Genomic DNA, 26,187 nt, shown 5'->3' with positions numbered 1-26,187 from the left:
TCTGTACCAACCTTGGAGGTGGTTGGACCCAACAAATGTTAAAGAAACAATAATAAAATCAATATAATAAAGGTTTAGATGTAACAATAGTTATGAGCTAGAGAAAAAGGATTATTCCTTTTTAATGCATATGTTTAAGCATTAAACTCCAATAGAGAGCTTTATTTTTGATCAAACAAAATGAGGACTTGTGTGCATTTTTCTATTTCAGGAAGAGCCAGTCTATAACTTAGACCACTTGTCACAGTTCAGAAATACAGAAGACTTGCTTCTGACCAAAGAATGACCATAACCAAGTGCTATCATCCTCTAATTCTAGGACGAGGATGTTTTCTTAATTGAAATAGTGTATGGGCACTGAATGATGGGTCATTCTAATCATAGCCATAGTCTATTCAATTACAGAACAGGAGAAAATGAAACATGACCTAGTGGGGCATGCTTGCATTTTTCTCAATCTCCTTGCCCTTCTCTCTCTTTGCCTCTCTCCCTCTTCCGTCACATCAGTAAGTATTTTTTGCTTGTTTCTTTTCCAGTCATGGTCTGGGTGCTGGGAATATACAGCAGTGAACAGTTACAAACATTGATCTCATGCTGTGGAGCATACATTCTGGAAGCAGTGCAGGAAGAGATAGATAACAGTCAAGCACACACATAAGTGAACAAGATAATTTCAGGAATCATAAATGCCATTAGGAAAATAAGATGGGTTAATGTAATAATGTGGCCAGAGGGGGACTACTTTAGCCTGTTCCTTAGAGAAGCTCCTAGGAAAGCGGTAATATTCCAGAGGAGATCTGCTGCCCAAAGGAGCCAGCCTGGAGGAGAGCTAGGAAGAGCTCCCAGGCAAAAGGATCAGCCAGTGCGGAGTCTCTAGAATAAGAATGAGATTGGTGTGTAATTAAAGCCTGGGAATGAAAATGCCTGTGTGACCGGAGAGTACCCAGCAAGAGGAAAGGGTTACAAGGAGAGGCCAGGGGTGCGGAGCCAGGTCATGTAGGGTCTTGTAAATCTGTCTCAAATCTTCCTTCCAGGCTGAACTCAACAATTCTAAAGCTCCCTCCAACTGCTCCAGATTAAATTGATCTTTTTAATGAAATCTCTAGCATGTATCTCTACATAAGGGGTCAGTAAACTATAGCTCACAGACTAAATCCAGCTTGCCATCTGTATTTGTAAATAAGGTTTTATTGGCACACAGCCCTGCCCGTTCATTATGCATTGGCTGTGACTGATGTCACGTTACAAGGGCTGAGTTATATGGTCGTATTGGAGACTCTATGGCCCCAAAACTAATCCACATCGTCCTTTTGTGTACTTAAATGTGCATAATCACACAATGGCATTTATATGCACTACTTGTTTTATGTGTCTTTGTGTCATCTCTCTAATTACTGGGTAAGCTCACTGAAATGGTGGAAGCAGTGTTGCTGGGGGTCAGGGGTGTGAGCTCTGCATCTAGACTATCCAGATATGAGTTCCTGCTGTGTCAGTAACTAGGCATATGCCTCAATTTTCTTGTCTGTTTCCTACCCCATAGAGAGTTAGGCATGGATTAAATAAGGTATGCCCACAAGTGCATAGGGAATGCTCAGTAAAGCTCTTTTAGGGGAGCTCTGCCCTATTGTTAGCACTCAGGTGCTCCCTCATGATGGATGACATTGGTTTTCCAAGAAGACTCTGATGCCTGCTTCCAATCTTCTTCCTCAAAGGAGGAGAGGACATAACTGAAATAGATTAAGCAAAAACATAAAGTCCTAATATACTGTCTACTCCTATAATTTTTAAGTGAGAGTTCCCATCAGGAAGTACTCTCAGCTCTCTGTCCTGGGGTCTCATCGCTGTTCTGCAGGACCAAGAGAGGAGCCACCAGAATCTTGCCTGGCTTCCAAGTGATTGAATCCCAAATGCCTCTTTTTGGTTCACAAAGCAGAAAACTTAGAGGGGGGAAAAAGCCTCCCTGGGAACTATATTTGTATTTGAAGGTTTTTGTTTTTGTTTTAAAACCTTGACCCGTGAGCTGTGTATTCCAGATGTATGAGAACTGTCCAGACCAAGAGTGGGAGTTTGGGGGCCTCTGGGCTGCATGAAGTTTCTGCTCTGTGCAGCTCAGAGTCACAGAGGTGGGGGAGAGGTTGAAAAGGTAAAGGAAAAGGAGGGCAAGCTTCTTAAGGTTTACCTGGCTATTTCTAGGACCTACTACAAATCCAGCTTTGCTTTCACTCAATGTGTGTGACCTTGGATAAGTCACTTCACCTCCTTGATTCAGTTTTTCCATCTCTAAAATGGGCATGATAGTAGAATTGTGTGTGTGAATATAGTTTGTGAACTTCAAAGCACCATAAAAATCTGAGAAAAAGGTTAGAAATCTGTCTCTTCATGGCTACTTTTAAAGTATGGCCAGCCATAAATAACTTGGGGATTAAAAAAGCAGTGGCATTTTAGCTGACCATCTTCTACTTATTAAAGTAGATGTTCTAGTGTAAGAATATAAGCAGATGGAATATACATGTTATCCTATATAAAAATATAAAAATTTCATACACAAAAATGTGTTTTTGTCTCTTTTAGGATCTTTGAAAGTAGACTGTCTTCTGGTGCTGCCAATTTTTTTCCCCTTTAGGTTTCCCCAAACTCAGTTGAAAGAGGATCACACTCATTCTGGGAGATCTGTGAGCAAAAGCTATGATAAACTAGAGGTCCTTGAAAAAATCTTTCCCATGGGAAACCCTTAAAAGTTATATGATCCAAGATAACGCCTTATGTTCTGAGGGTCTCAGTTTGCTGATTTTGGGGGGTCATATCCCCACTTGGTTAACAAAGTTTCCATTTTGACTAGATGAAGTACTCTTACTTTGACTAATCTGCAGCTTTCCTCTAGTATCCAAATGCCACATTTTCCTGAATCGAAGATACTAGTGCAAAACCCTCAATATTTTTTTGTGCCACTGAGAAAGAAATCAATGCCACCAACTAAACTCTGACTCTTCCTAGATTATATGATTCATTCCAATATCAGAGATGCTAAAATGCAAAACATATGTCTTAGAATCAGATGCCTTTTAAAGAACATGTGCAAAAATAAAAACAAGAAATGGATATATTCTGGGGTAGTAACCACAGAACTTAATGTTCCTATTTAATGGTGACCAAATTAATAATAATAATTAGCATTCATCTGTGTCATGCTTTTGCAAATGCATAAGCTCACATAATGTCTCATCATCCTTACAACTACCTTGAAGGCTAAGAAGAATTATTTTAATCTTAGCCTGTCAAATAAAGAAATCGAGGTCCAGAGAACTTAGTGGTTGGTACAGGTTGACACTATACCCAAAATAGGGTCTACTCTTCACAGACAGCGATTCCCCCTTGCCCCCCTCCTGTGTTCAGATCTTGGCTGTCTGTTGAGTCACAATTGTTATTTTATGGTAACCTAAAGAATACATATTTCACATAAGAAAAAAAGAAAACTTCCCTATGGTTTTAAGACCTGTCTGGAGGAAAAAAAATGTTAATAAAACAAAGGTAGGATTACAAGCCTTGAAGTAGAAGTTATAAGAAATACAATTTCAGGCATGGGAAGGCTTACTTTTAAAAGGCTCTTCCACAAGATTTGGGGTTTGAGCCCCCCACTTTTGCTGGGCTGCACTCAGTATAGTGTAACTACATGTAGAGAGAGTCAGACGTTTTGTGTCAATGATGGTCTGAGAGATGAAGCCATGTGGGAGTGACTCCTGCAGAGCGGATTATCTCGAGATGGGAGGTTGGATGGTGAGGTTTGGAGGGATGAAAATGTGTGAGATTTTGGGAAATCTGAGAGCCACAAAAGGAATGCAGACCCTTAGAAAGCTGGGACAGCTGAAATGGAGTGTATGTCCTGAAATACACCAGGGGAGGCCAGTGCAATTGTGTGAGCAGCTCTGGATGGCAGAGGTTTGGGGTGGAAAACCAGCGAATCTAAGGCTGAGGTGGGACTTAAAGCTCTAATTCGTCAGGAACCAGAGAAATGGGGAGAAATAATTTAGGCATTTAATTGACGAGATAGGAATAAAAGCAATCTAGCAAGTTAGAGCAGTGATTAAAGTGGTGGCCATCAATAATAGGTTGATCGTCGCAAGGCTCTCCTCAGCAGCCGTGGATCTCTTCAACAATTTAGTGTTTCTACTAAAGCAACCAGGTAAATGAGGGTGCTTGGCTATGGCTGAGGGGGTCAACCTACTGGGTCTTACCTGAGCTTGATGAAGAAGGGTAAATATGAGGAGGAAAAACTGTATTTATGAAAGGAGAGCTAGGAGGCTGATATTTATGGAATAATCTGACATTTCTGGAATAATCTCAGAGGGCTGGAGGAGATACCTTTGTTACGTGAATACTTCCAGCGGTCCTATGAGATAGGTATTACTCTGTTCATTTTACTGCTACAAAACTTAGACTCAAAAAGCAGAAATGACTATCTCAAGGTCGTAATCATGAGTAGGAGTCTGGCTTTGCCTGACATCAAAGCTTTAATGTCACCCTGCCTCTGATGAAAGTACATTGAGTAAGTCACTGAACAAATAAATGGGGTTGGGGAAGGGAGGGCATGCTCCCACTCAACTGTACTTTATTTTTAAAATAAACATAAAATGTAGCTATTGAAATCAGCATAAGTATTATCTTGTCACTAATTTGCCAGCACTGTTGAAGAGGGCTTACAATAATAAATACTTAAAATAATTAAGAAGTAAAACAGCATTTGCTGTCTTCCTGGTGCCCTTAGCAACTACTGTTGTGGGACAGTTGGGGGGACTAGAAAACTTGCAGGACAGCCACATCTTTCAAGGATGGCTGTGGGGGCCTGCACACACCCCAGTGGTAAGGAGGCTTCCCCCTGGATTTCAAGTGCCTGCCTACTACGTTACAGAAATGGCGTGAATGTCTCCGCCTTCTAAGCACTTTTAGTGAGCTCTCAGATTCCCTACTCACTCGGGTCCTTTGCATCTTCTTTACAGCTGGGAGAACTGCTTTTCTGCTCCACACAGCTTTCAACTTGACAAATGCGACTTGGCATAAATGTCCCTGTAGCCTTTTAAGCTTGCTCTTCTCATAGCAAAAGCAGAAAAAAAGAGCAAGAATAGGAAAATTACAATTACGCGATGTGCAGATTCCAAGGTCTGATTGGTGTTTTCCAATCATATTTCCCTGGCAACCGCCCTTTCTAACTCCCCATGAAGCCCGAGGTGGGGGGGGGGTGCAAAACTTAATTTGCTTCAGGTTGCTTAAACATGACCTTTTTAGGACAAGAGTAAATACCTACCTCTTTTTAAATAGGGCTTAGTCCCTTTGCTATATCTCCCTCCAAATAAAAATGTTTCAACACTCTTAAACAAAACTTTATTGACAGTACAATGCAATAGTGATTCGGTCACTGTGAACCTATGGAATTATTCTCACCCACCAACATTTATAGGTATCTACAGGGTACTTAGCACGATAGTAGGTGCTGGGTAAATACACCAAAAGCATTTTATAAAGCACAGTCTCTGGTCTCAAAGGGGTTTACAAGTTTTAAGTGATTGGACAAATCTGGGGGAGAGATGAAGGAAAATGGAAAAATAGCTTTAAAGCAAGTCAAGCTGAGTGAAGTATTTCAGTACCTTTGATTCACCTACTGGGTTTGTACTTTGTTCTTAAAAATCTTCCCTGGTCATAAAACCATTCCTTGGGAGTTGAACGTCTATGTGTGAAGTGCATGGATGCCATTGAGAAAAGGCATTGTGGGAGAAATGTAAGGGACAAGGTCTGTGACGCCTCAAAGGAGGGGAGTGGTCCATGAGCCTTTGGGGGCTGGTAGAAAATGTTAGTGAGGTGACAGCTGACAACAAAGGGGCTGCTGTCTGTCGTGAAGATGCTTTGTGATTCCACATCAAGAAGTACTAACTAAGATACCACATGCTGGTATAATGTGAGGACAGGGGAGGAAAATTAATTTTCTTTCTTGTCTGCCCTGCATTTTGATTGTAGGGGACGTCTGTGGGTTTTGCCACCCTGGTTCTAATTCTGGTTCTTGTAGTCACATCTCCATGATTTTGCTCTGGAGAACCCTTCCTCCCCAGAAGGAAACCCACCTGAGGTCCATGTGTCTCAGGAGTAGCACAGCAGTTGGCTTAGCCAATCAACACATCACATTCCCCAGTTGCCTTGCTTGGCTCAGGGCTCACCATGTGATTTAAGCCTGATCTGTAAGCAAGCATCTCAACCTTTGCTTGGAATGCTGAGTCAAAGATACTTCCTCTCTCATTTGGTACATCCATAGTAAAGTAATTAGCTTTAGGACTTGCTGGTAGCCATTTTACAATCCCAACACACAAACATTATCTCATGGTGATACAAAACCCTATGTTGTTATTAACTCCATTGCAAAGACGAGAAAATTGAGACTTAGTGCTATTAAATAACTTACACTAAATTGTACAGCTAGTAAATCATATTCAGAATTGAAGGGCAGGTTTGATTCAAATTTCTACTTTCTTTTCAACATATCATTCGCTGTAAGTTTCAAAACTTAGCAATTTTCCATTAAACATAAAACTCAAGTATTAAGTTACTGGGAGCTACAATGCTGTTAACATTTTGACAACTGTAACAAGTAGGGAGGGTTAGATGCTTGAAAGAACCACAGAGTACCCATCATCCAGCAGTTGTAGTTGGCTGCAAGTTTTAGTGAAATATAAGCAAGAACACAAACATCCTTACAAGACAGCAAGATTAAAAAAACAGAGGTTTAGGTCCATAGTAAGCATCTTACATTTATTTCCATTGACCAGTTAGGAGATATGCTAATTTAGAGCCCTTTCTTATTTTTTAATGCAACTGTTCATTTCTCACATGTCTTTCTGGCACACTGGAGGCATATCCCTTGGCTAGCAAAGGCTAGGCGAGCCAGCGTTGATTTAGTCACGTGTGGTGGCATCTGTCCACTGTAGCCCCCGTTATTTGGAGCTATAATTCCAAAAATTGAATTCCTTGAGGCAAATTTGAATTCTGTGTCTGGTGTTCAAAAGCAGAGATGCGGGTGGAAAGGTTAGTGGTCTTCCTGAAGTCAACAGAAACCCAGATGTAGAAATACCATTCATCGATACTAAATTTTGGTGTTGGCTAAAATCTTCTAAATCCCTCAGCAGTTCTGAGACCCCACTACTTGTCAATGTTTATGAGTATGGATCTTTTCCCTTAGAACTTAAAGTCTGATGATCTTGGAACAGCTAGTTTGCATCAAATCAATCATCTCTATTATTAATAATTTCAAAACTACAAGAATTTTTAAAAAAATTATTTATTAGAGAGAGAGAGAGCATGAGCAGGGGGAAGGGCAGGGAAGCAGACTCCCTGCTGAGCAGGGAGCCCAATTTGGGGCTCGATCCCAGGACCCTGGGATCATGACCTGAGCCAGAAGGCCGATGCTTAACTGATTGAGCCACCCAGGTGCCCCCGAAATTACAAATTTTGAAATAGATTTCAGCAAATATTTTCCCTTAGTTTACCACTAAGTTTGAGATACTAAGTTTCTCAAATGGGCCATAAATTATTGCACTTGTGACCATTAACTTAGCCATTTGGTGTCTATTAGAATAAAACAAAAGATTTAAGAAGAGATACAGCTCAAAATTGCCTGCTTTTTCTTTTTTTTTTTATCACTCTTATCTAATTACTAGTGCACCTTGGTGCTGTTTGGATTTTTTACTCCAAGTTACATTCATGACACCTAAAAGTATACTGTATTTAAGTGGGCCAAAATAGAATCTTTCCTTCATGAACACTGTCCATTCTAATTCAATGAAACCATCATCTTTCAAATGATGTGAATGTAGTTCTTGACATCCAGAAAGAATAGAATACTATTTTGGGTGTCTTAATGCACACATGTAATACAAAATTCCACTTTAATAGTTACCATATGGGGAAACGGCCTTTTGAGGATTTGCACTTTAAGGCCATATTTCAACCCACTTCCGCTAGGCAGCATGATACAGAACCAACAGGAGTTGTCACACACACATGTGCACAGATGAGTATGACACATTCAGTAGCTGTCTGAACCAGTACTTCCAAACTAGCTCAGGCTCCATCAAAAGGAAATGTCCCAACTGGAATTTTCATTGTAGAGTTTGAGGTGAGGTTTCTTAGACCAAACTTTATTATGGTCTTCTCTTTCTTTACTTTGTGGTTAAGGTGGAGTTAAAAGTACCATTTCTTTTAGTGACTCTTTCAAAATATTTTATTTTATTTTATTTTTTAAAAGATTTTATTTATTTATTTGAGAGAGAAAGAATGAGAGATAGAGAGCACAAGAGGGAAGAGGGTCAGAGGGAGAAGCAGACTCCCTGATGAGCAGGGAGCCCAATGTGGGACTCGATCCGGGGACTCCAGGATCATGACCTGAGCCGAAGGCAGTCGCTTAACCAACTGAGCCACCCAGGCGCCCCTCTTTCAAAATATTTTAAAAAGATTTATTCATTCGATGCTTATTTATTGAGCTTATTATTGTGAAACAGGTGCTCCTTAGGTACTGGGGATACAGAAGGTATAATGAGAAGGAGGAAGACAGGCATGAATAAACTAAGTAAAATGTACATTAGTTAGATGGTGAGCTGTACCGCAGAGAAAAAGAAAGCAGGAGAGGGGGCAGAGTGTGCCGTGGAGGAGGGAGGGCGGTGGAGTTTGCAGTGCTGCAGAGCATGGTCCCTGGAGGCCTCACTGAGAAGGTGACCTTGAGTAAAGATCAAATGGGGAGGGGATCAGCCGGGAGATCTGTAGGGCAAGTGCTTGGAGCAGAAAGAAGAATAAGAAAGTCCCACTGGGGAGACCTGCTTACCATGCTGCCTGCCTTGCGGACGCCCCGCGGGGCAGGGGAGTGAGAAGAGACAGAATAAGGTGAGCACAGGGTGGTGATGGGTGGGCATGGGGTCCAGATCACTGGGCCTCACAGGCCATTGGAAGGATTGTGGCTTTTCCTTGGTAACATAGGACTAGCTCAGAGGCTCTGATGAGAGATATGACCAGTTGTGGTTTAAAAGATCATTTGGCTTGCTGAGTTGAGGTTGCTAGAGGGGATAAGGTAGAATCTGGGGAAGCGTTTGGAGGCTCACGCATTAATCCAGACTGGGGTTGAAGGTGAGGAATGGTGGTAGTGGAGGAGGTGAGGAGAAGATAGAGCCAGTGGGCTTCTCAACAATGACTTGGGCATGGGAATTGAGAATAGAGGGAAGTCAAGAACAAAACCATGATTTTGGCCTGATCAGCTGGAGGGATTGAATTCCCATTAGCTGAGATGAGAAACCCTAAGGGAGGTGTGGACTGGGGTGACCAAGATGAGGAGTTCAATTTGGGATATACTAACTTTGAGATGCCCACGAGACATCTAAGTAGAGAGGTTAATAGGGCCTTGGCTATGCAAGGCTGGGAGTTCAGGCTGTCGGGGCTGCAAACACAAATGTGGGCCCTCACATGGTATTTAAACCTCAGATAATGACGGAGGTGACTTAAGAAATGGGTATCGGTAGGAGAGAAAATTGGCCCAAGAGCTGTGCCCATTTGGCATTGACCCAACCACAGGAGATGGGGAGCTAAGGAGGAATAAGCGAGGGATTCTGAGAAAGATCAGTGAGGTGTGTTGTCCTGAAAGCCAAGTAAGGAATTTTTCAAGGAGGAAGGAGTTAATGAACTGTCACAGTGATTTTTCCCTGGTCATAATCTCACGGGGACACTAAATCAGCAACATTCATTGTACCCTTTAGTCATTAGCTGCTTTATACAAAGGATTCTACTATTCATTAATTAGCTTTATCTTCCCAGCAAGATGCAAGCTTCTTGAGAGCAGAGCTTTTGTTTTCTTCTTTTGCTCTCTCTAGAGCAGTAGCTTTTAAATACGTTTTGACTACGTTTCACAGTAAGGGATACATCTTCCTTTGGAAACCAGTATATGCACATATACAACTGAAAGAAAGAAAGAAAGACTTAACCTCTCTGTGGCTATGTACTCTATCTTCTTTTCTGTTCTCTTCTATTGTATTCTACTTAATTAAAAATGATGTTGTTTGTGACCCACTGAATTGATTTTGTGAACCACTAATTGGTTGCTATAAATGGCTTGAAAAGCACTGTTTTTAGAGCATCTAGCACAGAGCACCGCCATTCATTATTAATCATAGGACAATGTGATTCATCTTTGTTTTTCCCAAAGTACCTCCTGTACAGTAAATGTTTAATATGTGCTTGTTGAACGAATAGCTTTGAGACCCTAAAGTAATACTTCTAGAATTGAGCTCTCTCTTAGTTACCTTTACTTTCAGCAGTTGGAATTTTGTAGAAGAATATTCTTTTTTAAAAAAATTTTTTGTTATGTTAATCACCATACATTACATCATTAGTTTTTGATGTAGTGTTCCATGATTCATTGTTTGTGCATAACACCCAGTGCTCCATGCAGAATGTGCCCTCTTTAATACCCATCACCAGGCTAACCCATTCCCCCCACCCCCCTCCCCTCTAGAACCCTCAGTTTGTTTTTCAGAGTCCATCGTCTCTCATGGTTCATCTCCCCCTCCGACTTACTTCCCTTCATTCTTCCCCTCCTATCTGTAGAAGAATATTCTTAACAGCTCTCCAACTTCAGAATGAGGACAACAGGAGTGTCCTTTCTGAATGGGCCCCTGTGTAGCCAAGAGTCGGAGAATGCACTGGCCCAGGGCGGGCATGCCTAAGCAGATGGAGGGAATCCATCAGTTGGGTTAGGACCAACTCTGCAAGGCCAGGTCAAGGCAGCCTGAGGGTTGAAATGCCTTTGCATGTTTTTGATATATCAGCCTCTGAGGGCCAGGAGCAGTGGGGTTCAAAACATTTTTAAAAGCTAAAATGATTTTTAAAAGTTTTCATTCACCTTAGAACAATCCTGTCTTTTTATTATAATTGATATGGTATTTGATGTCCATATGAAACATCTGTCACTTAGGTAATGTTTCAATCCTTCTGCATACAATACTCCTACAAAAGTGTCACAGAAAAAAATGGAATATTATCCTACAAGGTAATTCTTACCCAGGTAGTTTTTCACTTACAGGGAAGGAGCATGGTGCAAGGAATATAGTATAGAGTTTGGAATCAGGTAAACACAGATTCAAATTTGACTCTGCTACTTCCCAGATGTGTGATTTTGGTCCAATGACCTTCACATCTTTTAACCTCAGTGTTCTCAAACAAAATGAGGATTGTAACACATGTATCAGGAACTAACTACAAGGACATAAGTGATGTAAAAAATGCATATAAAATTCCTATTAGATAAAAGCTCGTTTTTTTTTGGAATTCAAAAGGTATTTTCATGTAGAAATCATGTCATCCATGATGGTTAAATTCCCTCATGGGGCCAACCCCTACTGCCTATTTAATTCATAACGGAGCTGAACTGTGATAGAGGAATATGCAATAGTTTCAAGGCTCTTTCAGCCTGGGGGTGGGAAGGGGCTTGGGATGGGGAAGATCAGTGCACTCGGGAAAATCTTCAGAGGCTGGTGTGTAAGGGAAAGTGGGTCAAAAGATGTTCTCAGAGGAGGGCAGAAAAAAAAGAGGTTTGTTTTACAGAACTTGCTCACATGGTTGTGGGGGCAGCAAGTGTGAAATCTGTAGGGACGGCTGGTGGTCTGCAAACTTAGGTTGGAGCTGAGTCTTGAGGCAGAATTTCTTCTGCTCTAGGAAGCCTCAGCTTTGTACTCAGGCCTTTCACCTGATTGGATGAGGCCCACCCACATTATCAGGGGGTAATTTTTCCTTAGAGGCAACTGATTGTCGATATTAGCCATATCTAGAAACTTACTTCATAGTGACGCCGGGATTCATGCTTGATTAAATAATTGGGTACTCTAGCCAGGTGGCCACACAGAAGTACCAAGTGGCAGCCTCCAGGGTAGTGGGCATGGGACTCCGGAGGCCTCCTCAGTGCTTACTGTTATATAGATTCTCTTCAGTTGTGGGCTGTATATGCTCCATTTATTCTTCTAGGGAGTTAATTTGGGCCAAAAACCTAAGTGTAAACACCAAGTCCCTAATCAGCTGTTCAGAAGGTCCACACAGGACCTGCCTTAATAAAACAAATATAGAACTAACCTAAAAAGATTAAGATCTACTGTAACAACCTGCACATACTACTAATGTGACACTATCACAATATTTTAAGACCACTTGTTTACAAATCTTTCTTACCCACCAATCTGTAAGCAACTTGAGAGGGGGGTGATATCATTTGTCTGGCAGAAACTATGTCTTATTCATGTCTATATACCCAGTTCCAAGCAGAGTATCAAATAAGAAATAAGAAAATAAGACAAAATAAAAGTGCTCATGAAATCTTTTATTCTATCACCTGAGATATACCTGACTTACTAAATGGTTGAGAAGTAATTGTGGGAATCTTTAGTCCTGGATTTTTCTCCACCAATGCAGGGAAGAAACGTGGCATCCAATGTGGGCAAGCAGGAGGGACCACAGCAGAACAGGTCGGGAGGGGCCCTGTCCATGAAGACGCTGATGGGGATGGGTGTAGTATCTGTGGTGGGTTTGGTAGGGAGTGGACGTATAATTGGCATCCACAGGAGAGGCTGTAGTGGCCTCCAGGGAGCTGAAGTTGGATGTTTCTGTGAAGGTCTCCAGGGAACCACAACCACATTCCACAGCAGGGTTGATGGAACTCCACTAAGCCCACACAGCCCCATCACCAGATTGTGGCAGGACGAGTCAAGCAGAATCCTAAAATTGTCATCTCACCCAGTGTATTCTACAACATACTTCATGGATCACTCATCCATAGAAATGCTTCATGGAAGAGGGTTCCAAGATGGAAGAGGTTTGGGAGATGCTCTATACGGCATTGTTCTCTTGGAGAGTTGCCATCCATATCAGCATTGTAAAGATCACGGGATGTCTGCCAATTAAGAAAGCTGAGTATGTCACTAGTTTATCAAATTCTATAACTTTTCTTCAGCTGAAGATCTATTCACATCATGTTTTGATACATATCATCATTTACACATGAAGAAACTGACACCCAGAATCTAAATTACAGTTTATATGGCTAATTAAGTGGCGGAATTGGGCTAGAATTCAGGTCTCTTCTCTCTTGGACCTGTGTTTCGGCTCCATTATAATTGCAATTACTTATCTATCCACTGGACTCAACAAGATGAAAAAAAATGGCTAATCTAAATGAGTGCTTATCATAGTTTGTAAAATGGTTTTATCTGGGTATGGAGAGGACAAATGGAGGGTGGTCTCCATGTGTAGAAGGGAAGAACCATAACAAGATGCAGGCTCTGGGAGCTTAGACTTTGTGTCAAGTCTATGTCATTATTTGTTTCACTCCAGAAATCTGTGCAAATGAAAAACAGTAAACAGAGAAATGAAAGTGGCATTAATCTATAAGGTTAGGTATGTGTCACATGGCTTGCATTTTCTATCATGAACCTAGATCATGCCAACCTTTTATAGTAAAAACTGTAACGAGGTAAAAGTGTCTTACTCAAGATGGTAAATGATTATCTTGGTTATAAAAGAATCTCTGTGGATGGCATGCACAGCCATTATCCCTTCTATTGCCAATACTGACTGCAATTCAGTCTTCTGTGTTTCATCTCTCGCACATCCATGAACACACAGGCAGATTTCATATTCGAGGGTGATGTTTATCCTATTACAGAAGTTGCGAATTACCTACAGACAGTAACAATGCAGATATGTTTCTTTTGAGAAGTGCTTTTTTGGGGGGCCTTTTTTTCTTTCTTTCTTTCTTTCTTTCTTTCTTTCTTTCTTTCTTTCTTTCTTTCTTTCTTTCTCTCTCTCTCTCTCTCTCTCTCTCTCTCTCTCTCTCTCTTTCTTTCTTTCTTTCTTTCTTTCTTTCTTTTTTTTTTGGCCTTTTTTCTTTCTTTACCTTTCTGGTAATAAGTCAAACTGACCTGATTCAGATTCTTCAGATATTCATGCCTCCCCTAGTAACCATGCAGCTTTCTGAAATTCACACACCCCTCACTGTAGCTGGTCGAGTGGGCCCTTAACCTCCCACTCAAGTTGGCAGTTGTTTGTACAGAGTAAAAAATTTTGAATTAATAGCAAAACATTAAATTAAGCTCCAGTTATGATATCCCATTTGACAAAACGAAATTATTTTTGTTTTCCCTGAGACAGATTTGGATGAAACAAAACAAAATGGTTTTGTGTCAGAATGTCCACAGGGAACTTTTTTCCTACCGAGGACATAGTTCTTAAATCAGAAAAAAAAAAAAAAATTAGATAGCTTCCTCGTTTCTACCCAAACCAGTTAAATGTTCCTGATATCACTGGAAGTCTGAAACATAGGGAATACTTTCTGGGGATGGGAGTAGGAGGCAGGAATGGGAGACCCTCCCCTCCAACCACTGAGGTAGAGGGGGTGAGACTACTTTCTCCCTGGTACAGCCCCCATCTGGCAACGTGGATTCCTTCTCTAGTTTCGTTCAAGGTGCTCCTAGATGTAAATTTTGACCTGATTTCAGTTGCAAGAAATATATGCGGCATAAAGACAGTAGAAACCATGAGTTTTCCTCTCTGGGGTTTCTGAGGGATGGGTTTTTGACTAAGAATCACCTAAGTAACAATTGATTTTTTTTTTTTTGCCCAATTTTGTAGAAGGCATAATTTTCTTGAATTTTCTATGAATGGAGAAATATATTTACTCGTTTTGTTTTGATTTACAAAACATCTTTCATTTGTTCTTATGCCACACAGAAGCTAAAAGGAGACATAAAAATTGTGTCTGGGAAGCATTTGGTTATCATGAAATATTTAAATTAGAAGTTTTCAGCACATGTGATCAATAAAAGTGGAGGGAAAGTGGTTCATCTGGCTTAATTCCCCTTTGGAGAATTATCATAGGCTGGTTCAGAGGATTCAATTCAGATGAATGTTAGTATCTTTATTAAGGTACTTAAGGAGGTAGATTTACAAAGGTCAAGTACCTAAGTGTAAAAATTCTATTATTGCATTAATTTAATTAAGACTAAAACATTCACAATCCAGTCCTAGAGAAGTTGATGATAGGAAGAAAGAATTGACTGAAAGGCTGAGTGAATAAAAATAATATCTGCAATTTATTCACCTGACAAATGAGTATAAAGATTTATTTACTGGGTGATTTCTTAGTAACAGTTAAAACCGTGAGAATGAATAATGCTGCTCACTATGTATTGTTAATATGCCAGTTCCTCAAATGTTAAAATACAGTAGAATGTGGTCTTCATGAAGCAGGGATTTTGTTTTATTCAGTTCTGTATTCTTAGTGTCTGGAAGTGTGCCTGGCACATGGTGGATGAGCATTAAACATTTGCAAAAGGGATGAGCACTCCCCTATAATGAAGCATTTCACAGTTATTAAAAAGAATGAGGCGATCTGAATGTACTGCCATGAAAAGAAGACCAAATATAAAGTGTAAAAGGGCCAAGCGCCGAACAGTAACTTACAGTATGAAACCGGTTCGTTGAAAAGAAAGAAAGGAAATGCGTGCACATATTGTGTTTGAATACATGCATAAAACATCAGAAGGAAAATGTTAACATGATAATGGTGGTGGTTCTCTTTCGAAAGTAGAAATGGGGAGCTGGGAAGCAGAGGGCTTTTACTTTTAACTCTATACCACTCTGTACTGTCAGTATTTTTTTCAGAATTAACAAATATAACTTGTATTGAAAAATAAATTCTGTGGACAAACCCCAAATCCATTACAAAAATGAAATCTATGAAAAAATCAAAAATTTATAACTCATCTAGGTCTGTGTTTTAGAATTTGTGTTGTCTTTACAGTATCTCAGTCTACAAATATTACTTCGTCACCTGCAAAGAAAACCCAAGGAACAGGTTTTTCACTGGAAATCGATGAAAGTTGGGTGGGAGAAGCAGAAATTGGAATCGTTAAAGAGCCATTACTAAAGAATATATTTTGCTTTCCTTTCTTTTCAGCTTGGGCTAGAGTTTTATATTCAAAGTTAAGAAAATTTACATGTTACTGTATGCAAAAATCCATATGTTCTGTGTCAGTCTGCACCACTTATTTTCAATGAGATAAAACAGCTTATTTAAACGTAGAATTTTCCCATTGGGTTTAGACGACTCAGCTGGTTACCCAGCAGCACTCTGCTTAAAAATAGATGGGATGACATTTGTGGGTGTTTTTTTAAAAAAAATATCCTTTGGAGAAAGAAGCAGAACTCTAATGCCACATTTACCGTTGATGTTATATAAGAGACAAGTTTTATGTTAGGAGGACCTCACATGAATTATTCTCCTTTCTAACATATAAACTCTAGCACTTTTGGAACCCATCACCGTCACTGGGCGTAGAAGGGCATCTCATCTGAGTTTTACTTTTCGGCGATTGTAATTAATTTAACGGAAGCCTAAACATGGAGGGAAGGAGTTTCTTATAATTGCAGATGGAGGCTTGTCTCTTGGTTCACCCTTCTAATTATGTACTTTCCCCCATCATTCCTTCAGCGGCTATCTATTGGGTGTCAGCTCTGAGGCAGCCACTGTGGTTATGAAAATGCACGTAAATGTGATTTTGAGTATATTTTACCTGACTTTATAGACCTATTTAGTAATGTTTATACCAACCTGCCAAAAATAGGAAGTGGTTAATATCAGCCTTAAACCGGCTGTCGTATGATTCCACAGAGTCTGGAATAAGAATTAAAATAGTTTGAGCTGAAAATATACTGTCATCCAAAATTTCAAACTGAATAGATATACGGGAGAACTATAGTCAATTAAAGTATGAAATATTAAAATCAGTGTTCCAATCTTGGTAGCTTTGCTGATGGCAAAGGATTAGGACACCAGGAGGAAATGAAACCAAATGCATTACTTTCCCACCCAGAAAAATACACCTATCGTAGAATCCTACTGATTTTCTTTATTTAAAAAAATACACCTCAGGAGGAAATTGCATTTATTGGGTAATATGAAAGAGGAAATCAGGTCCGTGTGAGACCACGGATGCACGTTATTACTATGCAACATTTTTATCCTCTGTTTTTATAGATGTTTTCTCTGAGTACTCATAAAAGGTAATGGGATTAGGTTCTCTTTCTTCCCTTCTCAAGCATCCTCCCAACTCTGAATGCGGTCACACAGATGGCAGGTGAATGGTATCGGCCCACCTAGGAGGCACTGCATTTTTTCTCCCCTCCTGTTACGTGACTCGGAATACCTGGCTTGCTCCATTTCCAGCTTGCCCCCTGCTCGTGCTCCGAGATAGCGCACTGACCTGAAGTCAGCGTGGAGGGGGTCAGAGTAAGAAAGCAAAGAGTCCTCAACCGCACATTCTTTCCTCTCCCCTTGGAATCTACCTCTCAGAGGTAGCCCAAGTGGCCCTCCTACTGGGCATATTGTTTCATCACTATTGTATTTTCCTTTTCTTAGACTCTGCGAATGCTTTTAATGGTCCCCCGCCCACCACTCCTCCTGAGAGCCGGGGATTTTGTGTTTTCTTTTGAATAGGCAAGTATAGTTCTGAGTACCCCGTGGCATTCTGTAAAAGTGATAAATACTAATGATGAACAATGAAGCAGGCTCTCGAAGCCCTGGGGCTGGCTACAGGAGAACTCAGAATGAGGGGGAAAATTAAATCAATTTCTACCACAAAGCAAGATTTAGCCTCTCATTAGATCCAGCAGCTACATGTGAAAAAGTGTGTTAATAAAATGGCACAGGAGTTTTGTGAGGGGGTGCCAAGCATGTGGACGAGGCTTTCAAGATATGTTTTCCATCTTCTTTCCATTTTGGGGTGTTATGAGGTAACAGGATTTTGGAATCCAAGCATGTGTTGTTTTCTTCCTTTTATGTTTAAACCTCCACTATAATGAATTAGCTCTCCCTCCTCAATAACTTCGAGTATTTATTTCTTTTCTATAAAAATGAAGCCCTTAGGGCGCCTGGGTGGCTCAGTTGGTTAAGCGGCTGCCTTTGGCTCAGGTCATGATCCTGGAGTCCCGGGATCGAGTCCCGCATCAGGCTCCCTGCTCAGCAGAGTCTGCTTCTCCCTCTGACCCTCTTCCCTCTCGTGCTCTCTATCTCTCATTCTCTCTCTCTCTCTCAAATAAATAAATAAAACCTTAAAAAAAATGAAGCACTTAGACATATGTGAAATTTAAGTATATCCCCTTTTATGACTCTTTTCAGCTCTATTTGTATGTGATTTTTGACTCTGGCATGAAGATATTGATTCTGGCAAGCAAGGGACATTATTAATCTTATACTTTATATAAACATATACTCTTTGTAAATAAAACTTCCAAAAATACCAAACTTTTAAAAACATTATAATTTCTTTTTAAAAAAATTGTATTTATTTATTTGGCAGAGAGAGAGGAGAGCACAAGCAGAGGGAGCGGGAGAGGGAGAAGCAGGCTCCTTGCTGAGCAGGGAGCCCAATGGGCAACTCGATCCCAGGACCCTGGGATCATGACCTGAGCGGAGGGCAGACGCTTAACCAACTGAGCCACCCAGCCACACCTATCACTTCATTTTAAGAAAGCAAAATATCCCAGATTATTAAAGTCATGTGCAGGGAGGAATGCAGCAAGTACTAACCACTTTTTTCTCTTTCTAGATTCTATGATAGTTTGGAAAAGAGACATTCTTCTTTTTTTTTTTTTTACCCAGCATGTCACTTGTTGATGACCTCTTGTTTCTTAGCAATTTAAAAACAATGTAGATTAGGATGGAGCCATGGAATTAAAACTGGGGAGGGAAAGAGGCAGAGGGCGGAAATAATAGTCATCCATCTGTGGTAAGAAATCTTCAGTGAATGGGTAAAAGAACAGTTTTCCTGGTGTTTTAGCCCAACAAAATCATTCTCCTTCCACAAGCACAGGACTTGATTCTGGTGTAATGAAAGCGAGCAAAAATATAACTAGGCTACTTGACCTAAGGAAATCCTAACATGCTAGTTGCTCTTTTTTCAAGGCAACTTTTCTTTTAGCCATTCATCAGTTTCAGTCATGCTGCTCAGGGTCTTTCAGTTGCTATGAAATACCCCATTGGGTGGCTTATAAACAAGTGTAACTAGAAATGCTCAACAGTTGTCAAGCACAGTGACTGGGCATGCTTGGTACGCATATTTGTATTGTCTACAATGCCTGGCACTGTACCTTCCACACATAGGAAGTGTTCACATTATACGTGCTTCCCGTAGATGAGAAGTAGAGGATTTCACTCCCCCCCCCAACCAAAGTTACTCTATTTGGTAATGAGCCGCCACTTTCTCTGCTCAGAGAATGAGTGAACTCTTAGAGCCGGGTATTAACTATGTCATTCTAAATTTACTAAATATTTCAGATGGATGTACAATGAGGATAAAGTAGTTTATAATTTGTCCCTGAGACTTGGGCACACTAATTGTGCCTTTTGAGTTGCTTGCTTGCTGTAGGTAGATGCTGTACACGTTCAGTCACTTGATAATTTCTTAGTGATGTATTTAATTCACATAAGGTCATTTTATTCCAAATGTGACTGTGACATGTTTTACTACTGCTCTTGTTATTTATGTTTGTAATAAAAAGATAATAGTAGCAACCATAAGTAATAGTAGCATCCATTGCACATGATAAAGTTATCCTTTTTTAAGAAAACAATTGTGGTGATGCCTGGGTGGCTCAGTCGGTTAAGTGGCTGCCTTCCACTCAGATCATGATCCCAGGGTCCTGGGATCAAGCCCTGCATCCGGCCCACTGCTCAGCAGGAAGCCTGCTTCTCCTTCTGCATGCCACTCCCCCTGCTTGTGCTCTCTCTCTCTGACAAATAAATAAAATTAAAAAAAACAAAAAACAATTGTGAATTTTAGACAATTTGCCCTCAAATGTGAAAGACAATAGGTAAAAATCAACCTGTGGCTTTATTATACTTGAAAATAAATTAGTGTGCATTTAACATGATATTTTATTTTCCTTTTGTAGCCTGCCCTGATTTAAAAAAAAAAATCATGTCATAAAGGAAATGGCAAATTCAATCTGGAAGGTGAAGAAAATCTGTTCTTAAATTCTAGATCAAATATTGAGTTGTGATTTGAACTATACAATAGATGATAAAGGAATTAATACCTACATCATGCATGGAACAGTTCTGGTGTTACTTACTTTTATAATTTCTTACTTTCAAGAGAACTGGGTGGAAGGTCTTTCTTCCTTTAGACACTGACCCTGGGATTCATAAATTTTATTATTTTCCTTATCCCATGATAATTCTGCCTGTAGGGTACAAATTAGTGAATCAATTCATCCATCCATTCATTGACATTTATTTTTTTGTTCTTGAAGCCCCCTCAAATCTTCTTTTTTCCCTGTTCCCACTTTTAGTGAGATATAATTGATATATGACATTGTGTAAGTTTAAGGTATACAACGTATTGGTTTGATATGCTTCCATATTGCAACACGATTACCACCTAGCTTTATATAACACCTCATCCCAGCAATTAAATATCCCCTCCCCCCCTTTTTTGTGGGGAGGACATTTAAGATCTACCTTCTTAGCAACCATTCACATTTATGGAATGCTTCCTACATGCCAAGCCCTGTGGTATCAACAGACTGGCATTTGCCCCCTGTCTACTGAGGGAAAGGTGGAATCAGTACAGGGGAGGGAGCAATCATTTAAGTGTGGTTACAATGAAGTGCAGAAATTGCTAGCAAATACACCCTAGATAGTGCAATTAAAATGGAAGCTGGTTCAAGGAGGTCAGACTTCACTCAAGACTTGAATGATGGGCAAGATGTTGCCAGTGGGGCCCAGGCAGATGGAGGTCTTACAGGAGAGGAGAGATGGCGCACAGGGAGGCATGGCTGTGTGAAAAGGCACAGTGTGTTCTGTAGGAAATACCAGATTATGTACAACATGTGGAGAGTGCAAATGCACTCCGCTTTGGCCTACACCTCCCTGGGTATGGCTAGAAGTAGATGAGGTAGAAGGCCTTCAGTCACTGACTGCTAATAGTCTTGACTTGGCTTTAAGCATAACAAATCTTTTTCAGAATTCCTTTCCTGGGATTGTGGTTTTCGATCGGGAATATGGTGCCAAGAACAAGAGAAAATGGCTTCTTTTGTTTTGTTTCCGGGACACAGGTTCTCTTTTCTAAATCCGCCTTTCCTCCTTCCCTCAGCATGCCTGGTGGCCCAGGGAGAGTCCCCACACCAGCCTTCCTTCATAACTGATTGCTCCTGCCTGAACAGGGCATTCTACCATCTGCCCAGCCGCCCTCCACCAGCACATCCCACCCCCAGCCACCAGCCGGCACTCCCTTCTCTGCATGACCTCGCTTCTGCTCACATCTAAATCCCCGCACATGGCTTCACCCTATGCCCTTTTCTTTCTGGCCCCTCTCAGACACACACACTGCCGTACCTCCAACCACACACTGAATACTCGGAGGGCCTCTCCACCCCACATATCAGCCTTTGTAATGTCTTTTTTCTTATGTTATCAGCTCATTTGGAGTCATCTTTCATTTCCCAAAATATGACCATTGTGTTACTTTCCTGAGGCTGTGGCTTCAAATTACCACAAATTTAGTGGCTTAAAACAATTCACAGTTCTGGAGCCAGAAGTCCAAAATTGGTTCACTTAGCTGAGACCAAGTTCTTGGCAGGGCTGAGCACCCTCTGGAAGCTCTAGGGGAGAATCCATTTCCTTGCCTTTCCACCTTCTAGAGCTGCATTCCTTGCATTACTCAGCTCTAGGCCCTCTCTTCTGTCTTCAAAACCAGCAGCTTAGCATCTTCAAGTCTCTCTTCTGCTTCCGTGGTCATGTGGCCTTCTTCTGTGGTCAGGTCTCTCTCCTCTCTCTTAATAAGGATACTTATTACATTTAGGGCTCACCCAGATAACCCAACTTCCCAACTCCCTTGACTAATCACATCTGCAAAGCCACATTTGTCACAGAAGGTAATATTCACAACTTCCTGGGATTGAGATGTGGCCATATTGGGGCTATTTTTTCCAGATACCTCAAGCACCCACACTGTCATCATGGTGAATACGTACTCTGATGAGTGAAGCACCATTATTATCTCTGTTTTACAAATGAAGAAATTGAGGCCCAGAAAGGGTAATTGACTTGCTCCAGGACACATAGATAGAGACATGGTAGAAAGAGGGTTCAAACCCAAGTCTGTCCAATCTGAAAGCATTTGCTGTGCACACAATGCTGAATCACCTCTCACATTTTGGGACTGTGTACATCTGTGTGTTGGTTTGGATCACAAGCACCATAGACGATCATGGTCGCACAAAATGGATTGTTTCCCAGAAACTGTGTATGTTCTTTCTCTAGCTGTACATCTGGATATTTCTTCCATAGAGAGTACTGCTAATTAAGCAGCTGGGCAGGAACAAGAAGAAATTTGCTTTTCCCATGAAGGACCAGTGGAAGCCCCCCTAAGTAGTCTGCCATCAGGCTGCGGCTGACAAGCATTAAGGCATAACTGAGCTCAGGGAAAAGCACCATGGAAAGAGTAATCATAGAGCAGGACCAGGAAAAAAATCCGTGTTGAAAAGGACAATGGACTACTGTGAAGAAAAACAATGTACTGAAATAAAGTTCTCCATATTAGGATATATATAATTACATCACATTTGTTTATCTTTCTGGATACTTTTATAGCCTGTAACAGCCCAAAATGGGGCACCTGGGTGGCTCTGTCAGCTAAGTGTCTGACTCTTGATTTCGGCTCAGGTCATGATCTCAGGGTCGTGAGATCGAGCCCTGCATGTGGCTCTGTGCTGGGTATGGAGCCTGCTCAAGATTCTCTGTCTCCCTCTCCCCTTCTCTATGCCCTCTCTCTCTCCCTCAAAAAAAAAAGCCCCCCCCCAAAAAAGGACAATGGAAATGAAACAGAAATAATAGGTCCAGTTATTCTCACTACAGAGAGAACAAGAAAGGCAGAAAATGCTGCAGACATAGGGCCTGTAGAAAAAAGCTTGAGAATAAAGAATATGGCACAAAGAAAGTTACCTTCAGATTAATGATAAGGAAAAAATATATTCAGAGCAGACTATAGACTATTGGAGGTTGGAAAGCCTATGAACAATCCATAATTCATTTCTAAGGTTAAAATGTTTTCTCACATGAAGCAGGCAGTGGACCCTGTGCAGAATAGAAGGAGCTGGCCCCTAGAATCAGAGTGAGGGGCCCGCGCCTTAATATCAGGCTCATTTATGGCAACTGGATCCTCAGGGGTCTCATTTATAAAATGGGAATAAGAACAAGACTGAAGAATGTATGGGAACTGCTTTAGCACAGTACTTTGGAGGAATGAGTAACAAAGAATCATTGCAGTTGGTTTCTGCAACCTCATCAGAACAAAAGGTAATGAAGCTTGTTAAGGAGTCCAAGTATCTATTCATGTATTCAGATGGAATTGACTTTGCACTTGTTCATGGCCACAGCTGTGACTAAGAGGCTGGATATCTTCACAGAACTGACAGGCTAGTGGAACAGGCAATCCTATATAAAAGAGCAGAAGCATGATAGGGAAATAATGGGTGCTAAGAGAATTATTGGGAGAGGGGACTGGGCTCAAATTTGGCCAGTCAGTGAGGGCTTCCTGGAGGAAGCATCGTCTCAGACCAGATGAGAAAGTTGTAAAGAGGCTAAGTAGAGAAGAAAGGAGTTTGAGCTGGATGGATAGAAGAGACAAAAGAGGAAGCAGCTCGTGCAAAGGCCCTGGGCAGGAGAACACTGCACCTATGAGAAAGTTAAAAGTAGATCAGTGTGGCCGAAGTTCAGAGTCAACAGAGGGCATGTGAAGCAGTGAGGCTGTGGAGGAAAAAGTTCCCCGATTTTGTCCAACCCTGTAAGTCACCATAAGGAGTTTGGACTTTATCCCGAGGGTTAGGAGGAACCATTGAAGGATCTATAAGCGGAAGATTTAGTGATTCATTTTGTAGTTTAGAAAGATCGTTTGAGCTGGAATATACAAATGTCTGGATTAAGGGAAAACTAGAGGCAGGGAGACCACTTAGGAGGTCTTTGTAACCATCTAGTTAAGAAACTGTCGGACTTAACTAGGAGAGTGGCAGAGAGAACAGAGAGAAGTGAATAGAAATAAAATTTCTAGGACTTGGGGATTAATCCATCCATCCGTTCATTCATCCAACCAGCTTTTGGGTCTACCTTGGAGATGTAAGGGTGAGGTAGAGAGAAAAATCAAAGTCTTCCCCTGTGTTTCTGGGTTGAAAATAACGAGTGGTGCTTTTTACAGGGGTAGGAAACACAGAGCAAGGAGGCCTGGAGGAAGGACACTGAGCCCCATTTTAGAGATGATTGGTTTGGAGTAATGCCTTTATTTTTATAATGCAGATATCCTGGGGTCCCCCAGGCTGTGAGCAGAAATGAGGTAATGTTAACAATTAATAACCAAGTCCGGTGATATTTTAGTCCCCTCTCATCTTTGCCCCTCCTCCACTTAATCCTGACTGTCCCCAAGAATGGGTTTCCAGTGTATTTGGGAACAAATCTGTTGGCTGCCTCCTGCTCAGCCTTCCTTGCCACAGTGCCAAGAACTTCTTATGATGGTGGGCCATCTGTGACAAAGCTGCTGCTCAGTTAGGAGTGTCCCCAGTCGATGGCTGCTCCGTGGTCTTCGTGGAGTGCCTACGTGTGTGCACGCGCCCGCAGGCATAGGGAAGTTGGTGGTGCCCTTTTCACTAGATTTTCTCCCTAATAAATTAACAAGCACAGCGAGTTAACATGGGAGTCTGTAAATAACACATGCCTTGCAGTTGGCCTCGCTAAGAATGTCTGAAAGGACTAACAACCTTGCATCTCATCTTGAAGCACGAGTGGGTTGACCACTGTAGAAAAAAGAATCCCGAAAAGGTTGCTGGTCAAACAGCCTTGCGCATTTTCATCACCAGGTTGGTTTTAGATAGCAATTGTGGGTAAAAAGGTGTGCTGGTATAAAAGTTTTCTTAGTTTACGAATGACAGGGAATAGAAAACAACAACTTGGTGGTTGCAAATGTTTGCTTTCTGAGTTTGTTTCTTCCAGCTTTAAAATAGACACGGTGCAATGCATAGGTTCTGGGCCAGTGATACTGAGGAGAAGGGGAATGGGGAACATATCAGAATTAAGGAAGCAAAACAGTGCATGGGGCAGTTAAGAATGGCCTGGGGTGATGAGGTGTGAGAGGGAAAGGGGGAAAAGAGGAAAAGAAAATGAACACCTTACAAATCCCAAACAATCCACCATATTTGGGCTTCCAACAGAGTTCTGCAAACAGAGAATAACCGTGAAATTGAATGTATCTTAAAACTTCGAAGGATGAAGAGTAACATATGTCTGTCTTGGTGTTCTTAAAAACGAACTGTGATAGACTAAAATGCCGCATTCCTCCTCCTCCTAGGTTTACTAAATTAGAGGCTTTTCAAAAGAAATGCCTAAAATTTGTAGGTGAAACATGGGTGATCAGTAAGGGGGACTAAGTCATGAGTAGTAGCCAGAGTCATGCTCAGACTTAGCATCCCGTTTATACTTCAAGGGAAAACAGACACTGGGAACATTCTAAAGGGAGGAAGGATGAAAGTTCTTCGTTTTCTATAAAAGTCTGATTGTGATGTTTAAAGATTTCCACGAAACAAAAATATCCGGTGCCCACAGCTCATTTCCCACACGTAAAAACAGAACGGGAAGATTAGACAGTAGGAATAGAAGAAACACTTCCTTTTCATTTCTCCAAAATTTCCCACATACTTTGGCTGTTTTGCATAGAACTTCTGAAATCTCTTTTGAGGTCACCTACTTTGAGAAAATAGAGTCTTGGATTTTTCAGGTGACACGGCAGTGAGCCCAGGAAACATAAATCTTAATCGCATTTTTCATTTTTGTTATTCTTATAAAAAGGAAAAGAGTATTTCTTCCCCATCTTGCTAAGTTTTTGCTAGTTTGTGCTGTGAACTGACTGAAATAAAAATCCCTGTTTTAAACACTGAAAAACTGTATCACAAAAAGCTAAGCCAACCAGTAATTGTTTTATTCCTTATTTTTGCTACGTGGTAGCCAAGGTAGCAATGAAAGTCTCAGAGAGGTCTGATGGTTTTTAGTCCCCTGAACTTTAATGGACAAACAAGCAC

The 26,187-nt window shown here is 41.0% G+C and overlaps 1 protein-coding gene across 11 annotated transcripts in view; it reads right to left on the bottom strand.

Annotated features, from left to right (window-relative positions):
* The window catches only part of DLGAP1 (DLG associated protein 1), a 932,188-nt gene that overhangs the window by 250,431 nt on the left and 655,570 nt on the right, over positions 1-26,187 (bottom strand). The window lies entirely within an intron of this gene.

Source organism: Zalophus californianus, chromosome 14 (genome assembly GCF_009762305.2).
Source record: "Zalophus californianus isolate mZalCal1 chromosome 14, mZalCal1.pri.v2, whole genome shotgun sequence".
Classification (NCBI taxonomy): domain Eukaryota; kingdom Metazoa; phylum Chordata; class Mammalia; order Carnivora; family Otariidae; genus Zalophus; species Zalophus californianus.
The sequence above is the reverse complement of the archived record's forward strand: the minus strand, read 5'-3'. Positions and strand labels throughout refer to the sequence as shown.